The sequence below is a fragment of the Triticum aestivum genome, chromosome 1B, assembly GCF_018294505.1.
Source record: "Triticum aestivum cultivar Chinese Spring chromosome 1B, IWGSC CS RefSeq v2.1, whole genome shotgun sequence".
Taxonomy (NCBI): domain Eukaryota; kingdom Viridiplantae; phylum Streptophyta; class Magnoliopsida; order Poales; family Poaceae; genus Triticum; species Triticum aestivum.
Genome location: NC_057795.1, coordinates 19,506,760 through 19,519,671, shown reverse-complemented (window position 1 = coordinate 19,519,671; position 12,912 = coordinate 19,506,760).

Below are 12,912 nucleotides of genomic sequence, written 5' to 3'. Positions count from 1 at the left end.
CGAAGATCAAGAAGGTTCACAGCGACAATGGAACGGAGTTCAAGAATGCAAATGTGGACACCTTTCTTGATGAAGAAGGGATTTCACATGAGTTCTCGGCTACGTACACACCTCAACAAAATGGAGTTGTTGAGAGGAAGAACCGGACGCTCATCAAAATGGCGAGAACGATGCTTGATGAGTACAAAACGCCGAAGCACTTTTGGGCGGAAGCGGTTGGGACAACTTGTCATGCAACAAATCACTTGTATCTTCACAAGCTACTTGGCAAAACGGCATACGAGCTCCTCACCGGTAACAAACCCCAAGTTGGATACTTTCGAGTATTCCGCTCAAAGTGCTACATTCTTGATAAGCATCTTCGCTCTAAATTTGCTCCGAAATCTTATGAAAGTTTCCTACTTGGTTATGGCTCAGACTCTCACACTTACCGTGTCTACAACAATTTCACCCGAAAGGTTGAAGAGACGGTAGATGTGAATTTTGATGAATCTAACGGCTTGCAAGTAAAGCAATTGCCAATTGATGTAGGAGATAAAGATCCTTCGGAAGCAATCCAAGACTTGTGTATTGGCAAGGTTCGTCCAACAGAGGTGAAGGAGAGTACCTCGTCCATCCAAGTGGAAGCTTCTACCTCACAACAAGGTGAACCAAGAGTTGATATGGAAGCATCCACAAGCGGGACACACCAAGATGAAGAAAACAAGGAAGTACACCAAGATGAACCGCATCAACCTCCTTCTCCACCACGACGAGAGAACGACAACGTCAACAACGATGAAGGCCAAGAAGAAAAACAAGATGATGAAGAAGATGTCCCACCCCGATCAAAGCAAAAGCTCTCACGAGTTTGGGCAAGAGTTGCTAGAGACCATCTCGTCGAGCAAATCTACAATGATATCCAAACCGGGAGAATCACACGCTCTAAATCTCGTTTGGCTAACTTTTGTGAACATTATTCATTCATCTCTAGCATTGAACCTATGAAGGTTGAAGAAGCATTGGAAGATTCAGATTGGATAAACGCCATGCACGAAGAACTACACAACTTTGAGAGAAACCAATTGTGGACATTGGTTGAGAAGCCCGACAACAACCACAACATCATCGGTACCAAATGGGTGTTTCGCAACAAGCAAGATGAAGATGGACAAGTGGTTCACAACAAAGCATGTCTCGTCGCCCAAGGCTACACTCAAGTCGAAGGTATGGACTATGGTGAGACATATGCCCCCATTTCTAGACTTGAGTCCATTCACATCTTACTTGCCTATGTTAATCACCATGATATCACTTTGTACCAAATGGACATTAAAAGTGCTTTTCTAAATGGTGAAATTGAGGAGGAAGTTTATGTTACACAACCTCCCAGCTTTGTTAATTATAAGAAACCCAATCATGTTTACAAACTTCACAAAGCTCTTTATGGTCTTAAACAAGCTCCTAGAGCGTGGTATAAATGCTTGACCAAGTTCCTTATTGAAAAAGGCTTTGAGACTAGAAAGATTGATTCTACTCTTTTCACTAAAAGGGTTAATGGAGAATTATTTGTGTGCCAAATTTATGTTGATGATATTATATTTGGATCAACTAACCCTCATTTTAGTGAGAAGTTTGGGAAGCTATTGTCAGAGAAGTTTGAGATGTCTATGATGAGTGAACTCAAGTTCTTTCTTGGTTTGCAAATCAAGCAAACTAAGGAAGGCACCTTTGTCTCTCAAATGAAGTACACCAAAGACTTGTTCAAGAAGTTCAATATGCAAGAATGCAAATGTATGAGTACACCCATGCCTACTAGTGGACATCTTGACTTGACTAAGGACGGTGAACCCGTTGATCAAAAAGTTTATCGCTCTATGATTGGTTCATTGTTATATCTATGTGCCTCTCGTCCCGATATTATGCTAAGTGTGTGCATGTGTGCACAGTTCCAAGCGGCCCCTAAAGAGTGTCATCTTAAGGCCGTGAAAAGGATAGTGAGATACTTAATTCATAAACCAAACTTTGGCATTTGGTATCCTAAGAGGGCCTCTTTCAATCTTTTTGGCTACTCCGACTCGGACTATGCCTGAGACAAGGTTGATAGAAAGTCCACTTCGGGTACTTGTCAATTTCTTGGTAGATCTCTTATATCTTGGTCCTCCAAGAAACAAAACTCGGTATCCTTATCCATCGCCGAAGCGGAATACATTACCGCTGGGTCATGTTGTGCTCAATTACTTTGGATGACCCAAACTCTTAAAGATTATGGGATATATGTGAAACATGTTCCATTGCTTTGTGACAATGAAAGTGCTATTAAGATTGCTCACAATTCCGTTCAACACTCTCGAACTAAGCATATTGAAGTTAGTCATCATTTCATTCGAGATCATGTTGCTAAGGGTGACATTAACCTTAAGCATGTTCGTACCAAAAAACAATTGGCCGATATTTTCACTAAACCACTTGATGAGAAAGTGTTTTGCATGTTAGGAGGTGAATTGAACATTATTGATGCTTCAAAATTGGAGTAGGAACTCCATTTGGATACATGCAATACATGAGCCTATGACAAATCCTTGATGTTTCTCTTAGGATGATAATCATATGTCTTGGATATATTTGCACCCTTGCATGTTATCTAAACCTTGTAGGTACTTGGTGAAATCTAAATCTATAAGATTGCAACTCACTCACATCTTGAGCAATCTCTACATCACCAAGTCTCTACAATCCGGTGGTTGAAGACAAGGAAGCATGAAACCCTTCAAATATATCCTTTGACATATTTCTATATCAAATTACACGATTGTCATCTTGGATACACAAGTGTTGTTCCTTGCAATGCTAACTCATGTAGGAAGATGAACTTCATTTACAAGCGGTGCTCCAAGTGAACTCCATCAACATTGAGCATCTCACACAAGTTCAACACCACCACCCAAGGTAAGTTATTCCATCTTAGAGAAGCTTTACCCCAAGACATGGGTCAAAGCAACTTAACAAGATGTGAATACATCAAGATGCTTAAACGAAAAATGGAAACCCCATTTTGATCTTAAACGATGAGTATGGCCTATTATCAAGTGTCCTCACTTGACTCCTAAGTCGATATACTCTAACATAGGTGACTCTGTCGCCGACCTTTTCTAGATGAAGTTCTCTAGTATTTCTCCTTGTTATTGCATTTTGTCTCATGCATATTTGTTTCCCTTAAAAAAATTGTCTAGATTTCTTTTCTTTTCTTTTTTGTTCTACATTCCCTGCATCCAATTCCTTGACTAGTGAGCTCAGGTGACAAGTGTTTTCTCTGTGATGAACTCGGTCACACCGGTCTGTTGTTTTCGGTCCAACCGAATTCTTTCGGTGCAACCGAAGCACTCAACTCGGTGCCACCGATTTCACTGCAGGAAAGACATCTTGCCATTTGTTCCTATATTCTTTTTGATCCAGCTCCACTCAATGATTCTTGTCCTCTACCAGCATCACATTCGACTTGCTGCTTTGTTCTGTGACTCAAGGACCAAACCCATTTGTAACAAAAATCCAGAAGAACCCTTCTTGGAAATTGATGTCAAAGGGGGAGCTATAGGGGGAGAAAATACTCAGGGGGGGAGAGTTCTTCTACAAGGAGACAGAAGTATCACTTCAAAAGACCCCAGATGCTTGGTGTTCAAGAGGAGAGAAGTCACATGTCTTTAAGAGGGGAAAGACATGTTCATATTTGATTGTTTGCACAAGCGTTGTTTCTTTTCTTTGCTTTGATTTTCTGTTCCCTATCTTCTCCCAGTATCCCATGCTAGATTCAGGGGGAGCAAGACATCTAAGGGAAGGAAATCCTTGAATTCATTGCATATATTTACCTTTGGGGACATGCCTACACTCAAAAGAGAGTATCTAGTACTCAATCTACATATGTCATCCCAAATCTTGGTACTCTTGTGGTTTACTGCTCTTGCTCTGCTTAGTAGATGTCTCTTTGTTGTCTAACCTTGTTTACTCAGGTTCATCTCTTCCAAAGCTAGTTCAAGACCACAAGGTAAGTATATGCATCTCACTCATGTGCATGAAGATCTCTAGCTGTTGTACATATTGTTTGCAAGAAGGACTCATGAGCATGGAGGTACATTTTCTATATTCACATCATTTGCTCTGATGCATATAGCCAAGATACATGTAACTCATTGCTTGCTCTGTCATGTTTATGCACTCACTTGATCTTATGTTCTATATTCACATGATTGCATACATGTAGGGGGAGCCTATGCATGTTACATGTCCTTCCAAAGCTTTGCTTGCTTTTCTCTATATCTCTATCTAAAGCTTTGATGTATGTTGTCATAAATTACCAAAAAGGGGGAGATTGAAAGCACAAGTGCTCCCTAGGTGATTTTGATAATTCATGACAACATATCTCTTGTTGGACTAACTCTTTTATCTAGTATATTGCAGATAAGTTCAACAGTGGAGTGGCATGGACAAGAGGATGTTGAACCCCTTCTAGATGCTAAGGACAAAGGATTAGCTCAAGTTTAAAGCTCAGGACTCTACATTTTCTATTCCAGTGATCCAAGATCACATTGAGTCTATAGGAAAGCCAATACTATTAAAAGGGGATGAGGTGTTGCTTAATGGCTTTCTTGCTCAAAGTGCTTAGTGCTATGCTCCAAAGCCCTCAACCACTTTCTCATATCCACATATGTCCCAAACCTAAAGTCAAACTCGGCCCCACCGATTTGAGCTATCCGGCGCCATCGAGTTCATTTGACATAGCCACTGCCAAAAGCCCTAGTATTTTTGGTCTCGCCGATAGGGATCTCGGTCTCACCGAGATGGGATTGCAAACTCTCCATTTCCCTTCGTAACATTTCGGTCCAACCGAAATATGCAATCAGTCCCACCGAGATTGCAATGCAAACTCTCTATTTCCCTTTCGTAACGTTTCGGTCCAACCGAGATGAGCGAGTCGGTCCCATTGAGTTTGCCTGACCAACTCTCTGTTTGTTTATTACCAAAATCTGTCTCACCGAGTTTGTGTAATCGGTCTCACCGAGATTACGTTATGCCCTAACCCTAATGATATCGGTCTTACCGAGATGCATGTCGGTCCCACCGAGATGCATGTCGGTCCCACCGAAATTGTCTAACGGTCACATATGAACTGCATCGGTCCGACCGAGATTTTTGATGCGGTCCAACCAAGTTCGGTGTAATATGTGTAACGGTTAGATTTTGTGTGGAGGCTATATATACCCCTCCACCCTCTCCTCATTCGTGAGAGAGCCATCAGATTATGCCTACACTTCCACTATCCATTTTCTGAGAGAGATCCACCTACTCATGTGTTGATACCAAGTTATTCCATTCCTACCATATGAATCTTGATCTCTAGCCTTCCCAAGTTGCTTTCCACTCAAATCAGCTTTCCACCAAGTCCAATCCTATGAGAGTGAGTTGAGTGTTGGGGAGACTATCATTTGAAGCACAAGAGCAAGGAGTTCATCAACAACACACCATCTATTACCTTTTGGAGAGTTGTGTCTCCTAGATTGGTTAGGTATCACTTGGGAGCCTCCGACAAGATTGTGGAGTTGAACCAAGGAGTTTGTAAGGGCAAGGAGATCGCCTACTTCGTGAAGATCTACCCTAGTGAGGCAAGTCCTTCGTGGGCGACGGCCATGGTGGGATAGACAAGGTTGCTTCTTCGTGGACCCTTCGTGGGTGGAGCCCTCCATGGACTCGTGCAACCGTTACCCTTCGTGGTTTGAAGTCTCCATCAACGTGGATGTACTATAGCACCACCTATTTGAACCACGGATAAAAAATCTCCGTGTCTCCAAATTGAGTTTGCACACTCCAATCCCATCCCTTACTTTCTTGCAAGTTGCATGCTTTACTTTCCGCTGCTCATATACTCTTTGCATGCTTGCTTGATATGTACTATGAATAGTTAAACTTGTGCCAAAACTCCACTTCAACTTAAAGAGATTAAAAACTGCCAACTTTGTGTGTTGAGTGTCTATTCACCCCCCTCTAGACCCCTCTTCTCGATCCTTTCAAGTTTTTTCTCAGAGCACGTTGTTTCTCGAGATCCTTGAAATGGCCCAAATTTTTTCCATGGCCTTGTATAACCAACTAAAGGCACCACGAGAAAAAAAAATTGGTTTTCAACAAATTTTGCATTTCTTTAGAGTTTTCTCGGTAAGAAAAGATCAAAAAAATATCAGGACATGTCGCAACTTGACATGGATGCCTACCATGGGCATTCCTACCTAGTTGCATAAGTTGGGGTCTTTTAATATATGTCCAAAAATAGAGCATGTTAAACAATGTGTTCGGGTAGGCCAGAAGGCTCCGTCCAAGGGCACGTTGTTTCTCGACATCCTTGAAATTGCCCCATTTGTTTATTCACTTATATGACCAATTCAAGGCACCATTCCTACTTGCTTAGGTTTTCGACAAGTTTTGAGTTTTCTCAATAAAAGAAAATCAAAAAGTGGCCGGACATGTCACTCGTGGAATTTGGTCTATTTTGGGCCAGCCCAATAAGCATTTTCTAAATTCCTAATGAATCCTAGAGGCCTACTTAGCCCATTCATAAGGAAAAACACGTGGTCTGCTGCTATCAGGCTCCAACTCTAGTCCTCTGCTTTTCTACGGAGTAGAGTCCCCAAATACTCAGGCGATCTGCCACCGGAGTCCTACCAATCCTCACTTTCGGTCGGTGCTTCGCCGGCGGATCGAGAGTCCAGAGTTCCTGTGGATCTTTGAAGAGTGCTGACATGGCGGAACCACCCCAGGCGGGGGGCGGTGCGGGGGGCGAGAAGGTAGATGCGGGGAACATGGCGGCGCCGGGGGCCCGGGTCGGCGAAGAAGTGGAGAGGTCAGGAGAAGCTAGGAAGGAGGAAGGAGGAGGCAGTGGTGGGGGGAGCCGGGAAGATACTGGTGAACCCCATGTTTGGGGACCGATTCCAAACCTTGAGGACAGATTTGAAGGGCTGCATCTCCATGGGGAAGAGGAGGTCGATCTGGACTTCAGTGAGGAACTCGATGATCTGGTTAATGAGGTCAGGTGGCTTGCAATTTTAAGGGTGCATACAACTCGTCAGTTTAGTCACTCTGCACTGTTCAACTCGATGCGCACGACATGGTCGGTTGCTCAGCATGTGTTCTTCAAGACAAAGGCCGCCAACCTGTTCATTGCTCAGTTCAGCTGCCTTGGTGATTGGAAGAGAGTAATGGACGGGGAACCGTGGCTCTTTCGTAACGCGGCGGTGGTAATTCAGGAATATTATGGCTTTAGCAACGTTAATGATTATAAGCTGGACAAAATTCCAGTGTGGGCAAGAATAGAAGGTGTGCTAGATGGTTTGATGAGGAAAAGGGAGCTAGCAGAAAAGGTTGCCCGCAAGGTTGGGGAACCGCCGATAACATTGGTGGTGAATGAGGGTTTTATAAACACATCAAAGTACCTTCGGGCAAGAGTGTTCCTGGATGTTCAAGTGCCTTTGGTCAGGTTTGTGCCAATTACTCTGAAAGAGAGGAAAAGGTACCCTGTGTACTATGAGAAACTACCTGATTTCTGTTATTTTTGTGGCCTAATGGGACATGATGTTGAGGAATGCGGGGATGGAGTGCACGATCCAGCAGATTGTGAATGGGGCGACTGAATGTTGTGGATTTTTGACAACTCAATACCACGACAAACCGTAGGCCGAGGAGGAGGGCGAGGTGCTGGTTTTGGGGAGAGAGGAGGGCGTGATCTTGGAGGTAGAGGAGGTTGGGGCCGAGGAGTGGGGTGAGGTAATTCTGAACATGTGGTGGCTGAACATGTTGATATGGAGTACACCACACAGGATATTAGATCGGAGAGGGAGCTGGCGTTGTTGGGAGTCAGGAAGAGATTAGTAAGCCCGGACAACACTGTCAATGGAAGTCCAGGGGAACTTGGGCAAGGGATTGTTGCTGATAAAGTGCTACAAATAGAGGGTGCCTCAGCACCGACAGATGGCAATGCCCTGTCAACTCCAGGCAAGGTGCAAATCGTGAAAAGAATAAGACAGTGGGAAGGAGATGCAAGTGCAGTGGATGATCCAATGAGTGGGGCGGCCTCCCTCGTGGAGGACCGCCAGACCCAATGAGAACTCTGTGCTGGAACTGTCGTGGAATTGGCGATCCCGCGACGGTTAGAGAGCTCCATGAGCTCATTCGGGAGTGTGCGCCGTCGGTGGTCTGTATTGTGGAGACACAATTATCGAAACAGAGGGTGGACGGTCTGACGGCGACGTTAGGCTTTGAAGGAGGGTTTGCAGTAGCTAGCTCTGGTAGAAGTGGAGGTTTAGGAATTTTCTGGAAGGATGGTCTGGACTTGCGGATAAAAAACTTCTCGCGCTACCACATTGATGCGTGGGTGGTGGAGCCAGGTAAGGAGGACTGGCGGCTGACGTGCGTGTATGGTGAGGCAAACAGAAGCTTGAGACAAAATACCTGGAACACGATGACAAGGCTGAGAGGGCAATCAACACTCCCCTGGGTTTGTATCAGTGACTTCAATGAAGTTTTGCGGAGAGAGGAGCAAATGGGTCCTAATGAAAGAGATCTTGCACATATGGCGGGTTTTCGTGAAGCTGTGGATCTTTGTGGACTAAGCGATCTAGGTTATATTGGGCTGGACTGGACTTTCGAGAAGAAGATTGCTAATGATCAGTATTGCAGGGTGAGGCTAGATAGAGCACTTGCTACCGCGGAGTGGAGCGCAATGTTTCCTTTCGCTTCAGTGAGACACCTTGTAGTTGCTAAGTCAGATCACAACCCAATCATTTTAATGAATGATGCCGATAGTGGGAACCGTTGTGTGGGTCTTGGGAAGATTTTCCGATATGAGAAAATGTGGGAGAAGCATGAGAATTTTTTTCCTATGTTTGAGAGGCTTTGGAAAGCTGATGGTAAGTGCACTTCGATTTCTGGTATGCATGTGAAGTTGAAGAAACTGTCTGAGTCCCTTGCTAATTGGGGTTCACTGGAATTTGGCCATGTTCAGAATGAATTAAGAACACTCAAAGCTCGATTAAAAGAGTTAAGGGCAGCTGTTGGACGTGTAGGGCCAAACTATGGAGAGAAAAAGATTGAAAACCGCATTGTTGAGCTGAATTATAGAGAGGAGATCATGTGGCGGCAGCGCTCCCGCATACAATGGCTTGCCGAGGGCGATGGCAATACTAAGGTCTTCCATCAAAAAGCTACAACTAGGCCAAGACGGAATCGCATTTCACAACTCAATAGAGATGATGGTACAACCTATATAGATGAGGAGGAGATCGGCTCCATGGCCACAGAGTTCTATAAAAATTTGTATGCCTCTGAGCCTACTGTTGGGATGGAAGAGGTGCTATCACACATATCTTGTAAGGTTACTCCTGAAATGAATAAGTTGCTTCTCGCAATATATACGGAGGAGGAAGTCAAAGAGGCACTATTTCAGATGTTTCCCACAAAGTCTCCAGGTCCTGATGGTTTTCCCGCACATTTCTTTTAGAAGAATTGGGATGTTTGTGGAGAGGAAGTTACTAAGGTGGTCTTGCGTGTTTTAAATGGGGAAGAATCTCCGGGGGTCATTAATAGTGCATTTATCGTTTTGATTCCTAAGGTATCAAATCCGACCTCTCTCTCTCAATTTCGACCAATAAGCTTGCGCAATGTAATCTTTAAAATTATCTCCAAAGTACATGCAAACCGGCTGAAAAGAGTTCTACCGGAGATTATTTCTCATGAGCAATGTGCATTTGTACGTGGAAGATTAATCACGGATAACATCATAGCTGCTTACGAATGCCTGCATTTTATGAAAAGGTCCAGAAGCGAAAATAACTCTCATTGTGCTTTGAAATTGGACATGATGAAAGCGTATGACCGTGTTGAATGGAGCTATCTCGAGGCTGTAATGCTGAAGCTGGGTTTTCATGCTAGCTGGGTAAAGAAAGTTATGTCTTGTTTGTCCACTGTCACTTTTTCAGTTCTCATTAATGGTGTGAAGATGGATGAATTCACACCATCTAGAGGCTTTCAACAAGGAGACCCAATATCCCCATACCTATTCTAGTTGGCAGCGGAAGGGTTGTCTTGCTTGCTGAGAGCCAGAAGTGAAAATGTGAATGTCAAAGGGGTGGTGGTGGCCCCTGCAGCCCCTCCTGTCAACCACCTATTATTTGCTGATGATTGTTCGTTGATGTTCAAAGCTAATGAGGAAGGGGCAATAATTATCAGAGATGCCATTAGAACCTATTGTGATGCTTCGGGCCATAGGGTGAACTTGTTAAAGTCTAGCATTTTCTTCGGAAAAGGATGTCCAAACAGTATGAGGATGAGTATACAAAACATTCTAGACGTCCCAAATGAGTCTCTAGCTGAACGGTATCTTGGGTTACCGTCTAATGTTGGGAAATCTAAGAATGGAGTTTTTAAGTACCTCAAAGATAGAGCATGGGCCAAGGTACAAGGGTGGATTGAGAAGTGCATGGCGTCTGCTCGAAGAGAAGTACTCATAAAATCAGTGGCGCAAGCTATACCCAATTTCTCTATGTCCTGCTTTTTGCCTCCCAGAGGTTTGTGCCAACACATTGACATGATGCTACGGAATTCTTTTGGGGCAGCAGGAACGGAGAGAGGAAGGTTGCTTGGGTGTCGTGGGAGACCCTAACCATGCCTAAGTATTTGGGAGGTTTGGGTTTTCGGGACACTCATGTTTTTAATCTTGCAATGTTAGCTAAACAATCATGGGGGACACTAATGTTTTAAAGCGGGGTCTTATTCGAAGAATTGGCAACGGGCTCGGTACAAGTATTTGGAATGATAATTGAATCCCAAGGGATCACATGTTACGTGCACTACATCCACGAAGTAATAACCCGCCGGAGCTCGTCTCAGATCTTATCGATCCAACAAACAGAAGATGGGACAAGAATCGTTTGCGTGAACATCTTCAGGAGATTGATATTCAGAGGGTTGTCAACATCCCACTGAGCTCTTATAACAGAATAGATGAGTGGGCTTGGCATTATGAGAGATCTGGATTGTTTTCTGTCAAATCAGCTTACAGACTTCTAATGGAAATGAAGAGAGTTCGAGAAAATTGGCTATATAAAGTTCCGGGGAATTCCGACATTGGAGGTAATATGTAGCAATGGAAGAAGCTATGGAATGTGAAGGTGCCAGCAAAGCTTCATAAGTTTGCTTGGCGTTTAGCCAAGAATTCGGTTCCGACAGAAGTTGTTCGTCATAACCGAAATATGTCAGAATTGGATGTTTGTCCAATTTGTAAAGCAGCTGAAGACACTTGGAAGCATGCTCAGGTTCAATGCCCCATGGCAAAGAGCGTTTGGTCTTTAGTCCATGATGAACTGGTGGTACACATGATAGCTTGCAATCACAGTGATGATAAGCTCTGGCTTATTGAGCTTCAGGAATCGATGGGGCATGAGTCTTTTGTGAAACTCACTATTACCCTGTGGTTGATTTGGTGGGTTCGGAGAAAGGCTGTCCATGAAGAGCAATTTCAGTGTCCACTAACCACTTTTCTGTTCATCCAAAGATACATGCTAGACCTGCAGATCTTAAAGGATGAAACTCCTTTGCACAGACCCATGGTGAATGGTCAGAATCCTAAATGGATTGCTCCGCCTGCTCGGAGTGTTAAAATTCATGTCGATGCCGCTGTGGGCAGAAACAGCGACATTGGGGCTTTGGCAGTAATCTGTCGAGACGAGGCTGGTGCTTACTTGGGCGCTTCTGCTATTACTTGTCAGGATTTGGTAGATCCAGAAATCCTAGAAGCAATGGCGAGCTTGGAGGCCTTATCATTAGCTGCTGATTTGGGCTGTCAGCGAATTGTTGTTGCTACAAACTGTATGGCAACGATCACACATCTGAAGTGTGAATACAAGGGACCCTCAGCAGTAACGATCCAAGATATTAAGCAAAGGATGCAAGACTTCACGTCAGTTGATTTCATCCATGAGAAGCGGGAGATGAACCTTGAAGCTCACAAGCTTTCAAAAGAAGCGACTACTTTAGCTTTTGGCCGCCATATTTGGCTTTCTACCTTACCTGACATTATTTGTATCCCAGACCTTGTTGTTAATTAAGTTTAGTGGCTTTCACCCCTCAAAAAAAAATTCTTAGCCCATTCATGCAAGGCAAGATGTGGGAATAAAGTTTAGTCTCATATTGTTCATAAATTTGAAAATTCTTCCCCTTTTTCAAATTTTTTTCACAAATTCAACCAAAAAAATCAGGAGTTCTAATTAATGTCCCCGCTTTCAAACCGAGGATATAAAATTGGTTCAAACTTTTGGTTATATTTTTATGAATTTTTTCATTCCAAATAAGTTAGTATTTTTCCAAACAATGTTCAAAAATATCACAAAAATGTTCGTGTTTAATTTTTTTCTGCTCTTGTTAAAAATCGTTCGTGTTTTGACATTCTGAGCAATTTTTAGAGACATATATTTTTTTTCAAATTTCTGTAGAATTTTATAAAATGCAAATATTTATAGTTTTTGAACAAAATTTGAACCAACGAATATTTTTGATTTTTTTAAAGGTCAAGCATTTTTCATAATAAGGGGAAAAGGAAAAGAAACAAAGAACTAACAGAAAAAGGGGAAAAAGTGAGAAAAAAGTGAGTTTGCTACATTAAATAGGTCGCTGAGAGATAGTTCTTTTAGTCCGTGTTTCCTAGTTAGACACTGAAACTTATTCACTTGTGTGGCTAGCGGCGAACTAACAGAAAATAGTTACACGGTTTGATCCCTCGCATTGCCATTCCTTTTTCGGTGTTTTTTTCCTTTTTCTGCATGGGAAAATGGGCCGGCCCTGTCGGCGGCCTACTGTGTGTGGTGCTGTCTATTTGAAGCTCTCTGCGTCATAATGTCG